Raw genomic sequence first — 11,194 nt, forward strand, 5'->3', positions numbered from 1 at the left:
TTTTTTTTTTTTTTTTTTGTTGAGTTGCAGGCTTTTATTAGCCAAATGGGTCTATGTTTATTCGGTTCCATTATCGTTTTTGCCTTCTTCTTCATGCAATCTATTTCTCAACAACGGTATATCCTATGTCATAAAAGGGCACCAAGCTCAATAAAGTTTACTATACAAGTAAAAATGATGCTTGCTTGGTTTGTTTGTGTGGATTCATTTATTTTGAATTCCACCATCTAATCCAAAACCAAGTCCAAGACAAAGCCAAAGCCCAAGAGCCCACCATTTTTCCTTAATGGATAGCCCATAACTTAAATAAATAAATATTAGGATTGAGCCCACCAACCCAAACTAAAGCCAAACATAATTTAAATGTTGGGCTTGAGTCCATTACAATTTAGATTTATTTATTTATTTATTATTATATTAGAAAAAGAATTAGAGAGGGAATATTCCCTCTCCATCATTTTCCCAAAACATAATTGGACTTGAGAATGAAGGAACGCCATGCCGATGTCGGCTTTGATCGAGAATTTGTTGCAGTTAAAAGAGAAGAAACTACACCAGACGTTCATCAAGTGGGCTGAGATTTATGGATCAATTCAGTCGATTACAACCGAAGCCTCGAAGATGATTATTATGAATTCTGCAGACGTTGGCAAACGGGTACCTAGTACCCTCTCCCTGTCACTCTTTTGGTGCATCTATAAATCTGTAGAGTTGATTGATAATTTTTTTTTTGTCAGAACCGCTTTCTAATTTTTTTGGCTTTTCTTAATATATATATATATATATATATATAAAAGACAAAAGGGAAATCGAATAAGGAGAAAAGGGTTCTGATACTGGAAACTACCGTTGCATAGGGCAGCTGATCCCGATAGCCTTAATCGAATCAAGATGATTAAAAAAAAAAAAAAATAGTTACCGCTAAATCCAAATCATGACATTAATAGCCAAATTAAAATAAATCATATCAGAATTACATTCCAATGAGGTAAATAAAAGTCGTGGCTTTTAGATTCAGAACAATACAAAAAGTGTATATGTATACAACCTATCGATTTCTATGAACGAGGCTCTGATACCATTGATAGAAAATAAATGAGGAAATGATTCATAGAGATCGATGAGCATGTATAATAAACACTACAAAAACATGTCTTAGACATACCTGAATCCATGACTGAAGAATAATAACTCCTCAACGTCTTCTGTATGCTCCTTGTATAACATGATCAATGTTAGTCTGGTCTACCCTCTTTTCCTTTTGCTTTACATCATTCGTCTCACTTAATGGGTCAGTGATAATTATATATAGAGGTGAAGGTAGGGGCCAACACTGCAAATAAATTAGGGTTTCATCCCCATTAAGGAAACAATACCTTAGGTCCAGACATAGTAATATATATTTCATACCATTAATGTGTGGTAATAGAATCCAATATCTCCATAGAGATCACTTACCATTATTGGATCCTGCTTACTCCATCTGTAGTCAACACCACTAACTTGGTTTTGAAAACAAATCTTGGACTATGCTATCCCACTTAATTGGAAATCTTACATGTCTAGCTTTTGGGGTTATTTCCCATGTCAGAATTACATCTCAAAATGAAGTAGGGATAGATGTTTCTGGACCATTGTAACGGTTGAAAAATTTTAGCATTGGAAATAATACAAAACCTTGGTGAGGGTATTACCCCATGGTGTAGGCAGGTTGGCTAAACGATGCATATATGGTGTATTGTTCATGTTTTACTTTCAATTTCATCTTGAAGTGCATGTGACTTGCAAAGTGGGTATGCACTATCTGATTTGTGGTAGCGAGGTGAAATTGCATACGTAGTTTATATGATTGGTAAAATTTATCAACGTTCAATCAGGATTTGCTTGAAGACAGTCACATTTAAAGTATATTGTGAAAAATTTTAGAGATGCTGATTCACCCCCTCTCAATGGGAATATCCCAATTTTGGGGTTTTTAACACTGCTTGTATGTGACTTCTTCCCTGGCTTTTCAATATATTGTGATTCATAGTAGGGTGTAGGTTTCAGGTTTCTAGGTTGCTAATGGTATAAGGTTTCATGGTTTAAATGTTTCAAAATTCTAGTTTCACATCTATTTTCAAGTTGTAGATTTCATGTTTATTGGGTTGTTCCATAGAATTTTCCTAGCAACCCCTCTCCTCTTCTCTATATTCTTAGAAAATTTCAAGTTGGTGTGGTGGAAGCCCTCCTGGGTGAGAGTGGTTACCACTCAATATTATATTACATAGAAGGGTTCTTGATAAACATTGACTTGCTCTCCCTGAAAGGACGTGATCTAGCCGCACCTTCCAGTACAGCTACCTTGTTACGGCTTCACTCCAATCACTAGTCCTACATTTGGCATCCCCTTCCTTGCGGTTAAGGTAACGACTTCGGGTATGACCAGCTGACCAGCTCCCATAGTGTGACAAGCAGTGTGTATAAGGCCCGAGAATGAATTCACCACTATCCTAAAGTTCTTCCACCAAACTATAATACAAAATCATCCCCAACGATCTTGGTTAGAGCAGCCATATACCAAACGTGAATACCACCAGAAGCCAGAGGCAGAGCACTTAGTAGAGAGACCCAGTCTTGAGTGAAATAAGTATCAGGACTTCAGTCGTTTTCAATAAAATTACTCATTTTTTTCCACATGGCAGATCTGATTAGGCTGAAATTTGCTAAACATATAAACCCTAAAGTATCCTGCTCAAATATCAAGCATACTAAGAGAATGCATTGTATACATGAGAGGGAAAATCCTTAAAGTAGAAATCTGGCACGTAGAGAGTCCAAAGCATTTCCTAAATAGCCATTGGTCAGAATTATAAAATCACTTTTCTTCGACGTGATAAAACTAGGGATGTAGACCACATAAGTTATATGCACTGCACAGTCCAGGGAAACTTTCACCTTATAGTTGTTTCTTACTTCTTTTAATATATATATATATATATATCTTATAAACACAACTTGGCCTTGTCGTGACCTAGGAAGGCATCCTTATTTCAAAAACGATGGATATAAGGCTATGAAAAAGGAGAGCCTAAAGTAGATATAGCAGAGAAGTTATTATGTGCCACTTGGTAGCATTAGGTGGGTGGACTATGAGTTACGTAGTAGTTATATTTATATGGGAATTAAGAGAGAAGTGGGGATCCGTTTAGTTATGTTAGCCATGTTAAGTAGAAAAATTATTTTAAACTAATTGTATTTCTTCAAATACCATAAAATAATATGAAGAAATGATGTTTTGAATCCAATTAAACTCTTTGAGTTAAAGGTAGGCCTCCTCTATAAGCCACGCCCTAAGCTTGGTCCACAAAGCTAAGCCTTTTTTTCCCTATGCTATTTCTAATCTCTCTTCCACCCTATTTATCTCCAATTTGTTCTATTTTATCTTATTTTCTTTTAATTTCCTCGAATATTTTCTCTCTCCCTTCCACACATGTAACAGTGGTATCAGAGTCAAGTTGATTCTATGACTATGAGTATGAAGATTGAAATTATCAAGGCATGCGTTCATCTGTTTGAGACATGATGGCAATGTCTAACGAGATGGCAAAGATTTGTCAACATGTCCAACAAAGTTTTGCTAAGTTGAAGGAGGAGGAGAAACCTAGAGATGGTAAAGATGTCAAGAAGATTGTTGACTGACCGACTCCCAAACAGGTCAAGATTCCCTTCAAGCTTGTTCTGGCTATCATTGATCTTACGTGCATGCATGCTACTTTAACCAGACTTGGCAGCAATTCCAACAATACTAACCCATTGGTTTTGATTAATCCTGTCATTGTCCACTCGGCTCAATTTGATGTAAAAATGTCAGAAAATGAGATGCAGACAAACATAAAAATTTGTCTCTCTTTGTGTTGAAACTAAAGTTTATGGGATCTGGGTGGGAAATTTAATTTATAATTTATTTTCCTTAAGGGCAAGGAAAAAATTTAAGAGGATGGAATGTTATATGCCACATGGCAGCATTAGGTGTTGGGTTAGGAGTTACATAGTAGTTATCTTTGTATGGGAATTAAAGGAGTTATGGGGATCCATTTAGTTATGTTAGACTTGTTATGTGGAATAATTAATTATATTTAGAGGAAATTACAGTGACCTCCTCTGGAGATTCTGACAATATCATGGCACTCCCATCAAAGAAAAGTGTTGCAACCATCCCATATTTAGAATAATAGTGTTAATTGACAACAACTTAAAACATGAAAATACCAATTTATCCTTTCCTTATGAGCCACTCACAAAGTGAACCGATAAACCCATTGTCCATTGCCTAAAAATATGGAGTGACTTGATAAAGCGATTTGATTCTCTTCTCCATTGGCAATCTGAGAAGTGGCCGCAACCTGAGCGATTTCTCTCTCCCCTTCGATCTTATTGAAACTCTAGTTTTCCTAAAGTCTGCAACGAATTTCTCTTAAGTTTTCTCAATTCCTTCTTAGAGGAATTCATTGGTATATCTTCTAGCCATGTGACCCTAGTTCTCTGAGATCTCCTTATTGAGAGAGGAATCCCCCTAAATTTGACTCAACAAATTGTGGAAACGCAACCCTAAAACGATACAGAAGATAATGGAAAAAACAAGAACAAACAATGCACACAGATTTATGAGGTTCGGCAAGATTACCTACGTCCCCGGTGAGATGAGATCCTACTTCACTGTCAATGGAGAATGGGGTTGCAACGTTCGTCCCTCACACTTCTCAGTATTGCTTGCATTACAGAAAAAGAAACCATCGCTACAAATATATAGTGAAAAACCTTAATCTGAAAAGTACACAATTGCCCTCAAATAAAAAATTCGAGCGGGGAGTTGCGCCCCCCTACACCCCCTGCTTTGCAGAGGGGCCTCCTGCCCTTTGCAAGCCCCACGGCCCACTAACAGGCTAGTGGGACCCTCGTCCTGCCTGTCGAGGTGCTGCACAAGTACTCCCAGATTAAACTGCGATGGAATACAAGACATCATACACCAACACAAATTATCGCCTTTTGAATCCAATTAAACTCTTTGAGTTGAAGGTAGGCTTCCTCTATAAGCCACGCCCCAAGCTTAGTCCGAAAACCTAAGCCTTTTCCCCTATTTTATCTCTAATCTCTCTTCCACCCTATTTTCTCTCCAATTTCTTCTAATTTGTCTTATTTTCTTTTAATTTCCTCCACTATTTTCTCCCTTCCACGTACAAAAAAGAGGTAAAACCCCCTATTTGAATATGAGAAAGATCAGGAAATAGGAGTAACTTGATGCTAGCTTTATCATACTGCTCACTCCACTTAGTCTTCTTAGTGGAAGGGTTCAGCCGTTCAGGTTCAATGAATGAATGAGAGTTGTTTAATAAAGAAGCAGAACATCGCCGTCCATGGTGGCAAAGTAAAAACGAGATATTGATTTATTCGACTCTTTTGTAAGTGCTGCGTCGCAAACTGATAAGAGGATGGAGAATGCCAAATAATCATGTTGGAATTAAAACCCATTTCTTTTAAAGGCTAAAGCGAGAGTATTCCCTTGTAGATGTGAAACTCAATTTTATTTTAACCATTTTGGATGTTAATTGGGTAAAACTAAGCCACTGACATGGTTCTAAAGCTCGATCGGATCGGTTGGTATCACCCGAATTGGATTGGTATTACATGTGATCGATCTGATATCGATTCACTGGTATGGCCTAAAGTGTAAGAATGTGCTAAAATTTTATTTTTATTAAAAGCAAAGGTAAATCTGTCTGACATAGCTGATTGATATTTGATTCAGTCCGATCCAGATTGAAATTTGATTAGTATTTGTTCATCAGTTTATTAGTATTTGTTCATCAATTTACTAACCTTGGCCACTGGTTGGTAAGAAGACATTATTTATTGGCAAGATGTCAAATTTGAGGCTTAAACTTGTTGCTATGGCTACATTTTGTTGTAAGGCATATTAAACAAAATAGAAATGAAATCTTCAAACCTAAAAAGAAAAATTGTTGTGCCACTAACTCCAAATCTTTTTATATTTGCTATCAAAATTTTATTTTACTTTGTATTCAAATCCCTTGGGTTTGAAAATTAAAATAAAAGTTGGAAAAAAAAACCATCTCCTGCTGGCGTAGGATGGGCCCAGAGCTATAGTGCGAAAATACCATGCTACTTCATGCCCAAGGTGCTAAAGATGTTGGTGTGCACCCCCTCATGTTTCCTGCACCAATAAGAAAAGATTCTTTTTCCCATAAAAATTACATTTGAAAAGCTTCAGTACTAAATATGGGAAGACATTTAAGTAATTTATATATTTATGTTAAGTAATGAATACAAAGGTTTGATTTGAGGTTTGAAACTTTTCATTTCACTTCCTTTTAATTTCCCTTGCAATGAGACATAGCCTTATATTCCTAAAGGGGAGAATGGTATGTGTTTTTTATTTTTATTTGTTTTTCCAATTTAGATATAGTGTTGTTTATTTAAAATATTTTCTTTTTGACATCCCTTAAGGTTTTAAATAATATAACTCTACTTTTTTTCCCTCTTCATATAAATCCTATCATTTTATATGTATAATTGAAATCCATGGGAGACGATGGTAGCTCTTGAGAATTATATGTTGGTAAGCCATTTCAAATTATTTTGAAATCTTTTTTCTACCCTTGAACTTTATAAACTTTTGGAAATAAGACAATGAATAATCAAAAGAATATTACATGTTCTAAATACACATAGAGGTGTCTGAAGAAGCTAGTTTTGTGAAATTTGACTTACTGACCAACCACCTAGTAATAATGCCATGAGTACTAATTCCTAAATGAAGTTGTTGAATTTTCTTTTAAGGGAGAGGGTTTGCTATGATGCCAAAGTCCGTTTCCTACCATGAGAGGGTGGGAAACCGAATCATTTAGTAAGGGATTTAATGATGCTAGAGAGTGTAGGATCCACAAGTGGGATGTGAGAAACAATGAGTAGGAATCTGCACGTACGCCGGCATCATGGAATTATTTTTTTCTTCCATTTAATTTTTTCTTTGGGGGGGGGGGGGTGTTGGGTGGAGTGTATTTGTTTATAACTAACATGGAAGGAGATGCACACATCTCAATCAACCATGGATCGAAATTGGGCCATATTTCTATTCAAGGAAAATTAGGTTATACAATTTTACACATTACCGATGATATCTTCCTAATTAAACAGTCAGTCAAATTGTTAAACTCCCTTGAAATATATTTGAAAATAGAATTCAAATGTAGTCTCAATATCAATATCTAGTGTCATCCCCCAATGATTTGGGGTCTGAATTGACCCAGTTCATCACTCTCTAGGAACTTTTGAAAACCTTCAATTCCTTAATCTGCCAACCACTCTTGCACTTGAATATACTTGATAGAAAAATCTCTCTCTCTCTCTCTGGTGAAGATAAAAAATTCTTCATTTGATTTAATTCCCCAAACACAAATATAAATTGAAAAAAAATAAAAATAAAAATCATAACTGCAAATAATCATTCGCTTGATTCCGCAATTACCTCGCATTTAAATTAAATTTGATAAATAATATTTTCTTTTGCAATTTTCGAGGGCAGTTATTCCCAAATCATCCACACTCATTACGCTCCATGTTGCATGGAATCTTACCATTTTGAATATGATTTCCTTTCTCTTGAAGACTACTACTGGTAATCTCAAAAAATAAGACCAAAGACTACCATAATCATGCATGGTTTGCAAACCCAATGACAATCCTTTCCAGAAGATTACAAGTTTTAAAGATCAAAGCTTCACTTAAACTCGGTTGCCTTTATAATAAATAAGTCAAAAAGAAAAAAAATATATTAAGAATCTCTCTCTCTCTCTCTCTCTCTCTGCATGTGGTGCCACACAATGGCAGTATAAGATATGATACTATTGCCGATCAAAACAGAACAGAAAAATAAAAGAAACACCAATCGGTTGCGTAAGCTTAGTTAGGAATGTGGGAGCATATCCATACAAAAGCACATGTAGTGCTTAATATATAATCTCATCATGGTTTAAGAAATAAATATATATATGTTATCTCCGTCAAGTTCAAGTGATTCCCCCTTGAAATGAATCTGATGTTTTCTTTCTTGAATCAAAAACTTCTTTTACTCTTTTCCCCGACATATTTAATAGAAAATTGGGGTGTCAGGAGGTCCTCCACATATGCTTGATACGTCGAATATTAGAAACAGTATTTATTTAATTATTTTGTCAATCAAAATAATTTATTCAATTAAATGGAGGAAAATTTCCACCGACCCAAATAAAAAAACAGAGGGAGAAAGGGAAGAAGGAAGGGGAAAAGAAACCAAAGTCGAGAAAGATAAAAACATAGGAGGCAATTAAGCAAGTGACTAAAACTAGAATATCGTCAACAATGGAAGTACCTGTCTTTTTCGAGGCCCAAACCACCAAAGCACTTTCTAAAGAAATCATCAGATGATGAATACCTGAGCTCTGGGCTAATAATAAATAATTAAATTAATGAAGGGTGCATGGTCTTTTTTTTTTTTGGTGAAACATAAGGTGGCATCCTGTCACCAAGACTAGTGGAGTTGAAAAGTTTCATACAGCTTCCGAAAGAAAGCTTGAATGATAGATTGTCAATCATTTATCAACGTAAGCAATAGTTTTAGCTTCAGGTCTGCAAGTGCCGCTTCCTATTACATATGGTAGTCCTTTGCTTGGTAGCTGGACTAGTGAAGTGAGAATTTGTAATCTTCTTTTAATTATCCCTTATCTTATTTCCAAAAATAATATATGTAAGAGTAAAAAAATGATTTTTTAAAATTATTTGAAACTAATTTGTCATTATGTCATTTTTAAAAGCTGCATACTTTTAAGTAGACATGTGAAATGACAGGATTTACCCTTACTAGAAAAAAAATATGTTATATTAAAAGGATAAAATAGCAAAGTTGTAAGTTTTTTTACTCACCTTTGTTACAACATTATTTTTCCTATAAATAATAATTTCAAGGGTAAATTGCCTCGTAAGATAATATTTACTTGGTTAGCCAAAACTGTACCATGTGGTAAGTGTAACATCCCAGCCCCATTAACATTGGCAGAATGTTGTTCTCTTTGACTCATGGATCTCAAGGCTTAAAAGGTATTGTACCATGTTAAGGAGGTTAAAAGTTATCAACTAGCCCAGCAACCCCCTTCTAGACGATGTAGGACTAAAGTTTACACACCTTCATCGATCTCCCAAACCCCCTGATATTTTTATTCTTGGTAGAAACACTTCACCGATCTCTCATGTGAATTCGTTGCATTTACCATACTTTTGAGTGTCACAGTAAATCATGGACCCAAATTTTGTAGACAAACACACTCAAAGTTTTCCGTGCTACCCACCTATTGAGTTTCAACCAATTGAAAGTGATAAAATGGCAACGTAAAGCCTTCAGAATCTAAGACTATAGGATTCTAGCAAAAAAAAATCTAAGACTATAGGATGACCATGGGAGTGTCATGCCAATACATGAATGAAAATTCATTGGTGCAATTTCTAGAATTTGATTGATTTGGAATATCGTCACATCGTCATGGGCCATAATTTCAATTTTCCCTTTCAATATTTATGTAAGGTAAAAACAATAATGTGTTACATATATTAATTTTGTCAATTAATCATATATCATTAGATATCCAAAATTATGCATTTCTTTCTGTTATTTTTGTTGACAGTATAAAACATAATCGGATATCATTGGATATCTATATACTTGATGGATTTGATTTTAAATACTTAGTTGAAAAGATCAGTAGAAATCAAATCAAATTTTGATATCAACATCAATAATTCAATCTTATTCCAACTTAATAGGATCAACGACATCGATCCGATCCCATTATGTTAATTGATATGAATTAATGCTAGTCTGTTTGATCATATCTCTATACATGATACCCTAGTGTCAACATAGAAGTGTTGTAAATAGAAAAATAAAATGTACTTATCTTGACTGAATGGCTACAAACGGATAGTCATTGCAGTCGGGACGACATCATGAGCTAACATGAACTCGTTTACTGTAACAGGAAAAGTCATAATTGCAATGCAAAAACGGTGGGGTTAGTCGTGCCATCGGTTTAAGGTTGTAGATACACCCTATGATGCAATATGGGTTAATTATGAGAATCAGCCTTCGAAATGAAATAACTCTGTAAGCTCTTCTAGCAGTTGTTACATTCACTTATTGGGTTACATCGGGAAACAATCAGGTTGAGAGAGAGAGAGAGGGTGCTAGCGTACCCTCCCTTGTGACTCAGAGAATTTTTTTCTTTATTTTATATATACAGTTTGGGATTCTGTTTTTTGTCCAAGAGTATGACCTATGTTAGCGCTCAATGGTCTATTGCTATCGTCCCCCAATAGGGGTAGATATGTCATTTCATAATAGGAAAAAGATAAACATATGGGGACGTTGATGTAGGCCACACTTTCAAACATAAGACATTTTCCCGTACATATACGATTATATACAACGATTGGGGTACTAGAACAAGAAAATAAAGTCCTTTTGCCCCTAAGAGAGTCAAGTGCACACTGGAATCAAAATTTTTTTTAAATCAATACAAATACAATTACCAAACCACATCTTGGGCATGCTAGTATTGATGGCCTCATTCGTGATTTGAATGCACTATCTTATATTCTTTCTCTGAATACATTGGCATTACAATAAATTTATCTATATATAGAGCTTTAGGTCCTTCACAGTGCCTTATCCTATATTGTGGCTCATGGATTGCAAACTTTTATTGTTGAATCTGATTCTCTTGTGGTTATTCAATCTTTCTAGGAATCTCATCATCATCTATCATAGAAGTACAAGACAACTCCAACAGAATGTCAAAGGATGTTGAGCCAATTGAGATGTGTCCACATCTAGTACCAGTTTCTTAAGGAAAATAGAGTTGTGGAGTGGATTGCTTGTAATGCCTCATTATCTCACTAATCTAGTTTTGTGTTTGATCCATCCCTCAGTGGTTTATATGAACTTTTACAAGATGATGTATGTGGACTCCCTAGAGTCAGAATTTTGTCTAAAATATACATAAAGTCAGTTTTCTTTCTTTCGCTTAGAAAAAAATGAAAGGACTTTGAACCCTAGACAAGGCACTATCCAGCAATTATATACTCAATCAAGAATGGAAACCCC

This window comes from Macadamia integrifolia, chromosome 3 (assembly GCF_013358625.1).
Source record: "Macadamia integrifolia cultivar HAES 741 chromosome 3, SCU_Mint_v3, whole genome shotgun sequence".
NCBI classification, from domain to species: domain Eukaryota; kingdom Viridiplantae; phylum Streptophyta; class Magnoliopsida; order Proteales; family Proteaceae; genus Macadamia; species Macadamia integrifolia.